Source organism: Penaeus monodon, chromosome 22 (assembly GCF_015228065.2).
Source record: "Penaeus monodon isolate SGIC_2016 chromosome 22, NSTDA_Pmon_1, whole genome shotgun sequence".
Classification (NCBI taxonomy): domain Eukaryota; kingdom Metazoa; phylum Arthropoda; class Malacostraca; order Decapoda; family Penaeidae; genus Penaeus; species Penaeus monodon.
The window spans coordinates 23,998,396-23,999,054 of NC_051407.1; positions in this window are offsets into that span (position 1 = coordinate 23,998,396).

The following is a 659-nucleotide window of genomic DNA, read 5'->3' on the forward strand; positions in this document are numbered from 1 at the left end:
GGACAGCGACCGGAACACTTTCGATTTCCCGGGCGGCGGAACTCGGCTCCGCCCCCTGGAAGGAAGAGGGCGTGGCCACCTGGCACGACCGCAGGCGTATGAAACCGTCCCTTTAGGGCCGCCCTGACACCTGAGGCCTAAGGACACCTCTCATCAAGTAATAAAAACAAACCTAGTCCTGAACTTCACATCCGGACACAACAGTTCGAAAAGGGCTGTTATATGATGGGCAATTACGTTGACTTGAAATGATCTCCAAGGCGGGAAGAAGAAAAAGAGAGAAAAAAAATCAAATCCGACAAGAGAAAGTGCATCTCGGCTTCGTTTTCAAGGTCGAAGGACTCATGCACTGGTTAACCACTCGGACATCCGAATGCGAGGAATTTTGGCGGGAAGGACAGGATTTTCGTGAAGGGGTACATGTGCACAAAATTTACCTCAAGGGACTCCTTGCTCTTGTCATTCATACTCTGCTCGAGGTCATGCGATGATATTCCTCAAACTATGTTGCATATTAATTGATATGATATATTAGTAATTACTGGTTAAGAGAATGCATGAACTGCCCCAGAACGTATTTAAAAAAATGCTTCATAATAATAAGAAAGTAGTTTTTTAATTATTAAAAACACGGGTACCATATACGCGTGTAAGAATAT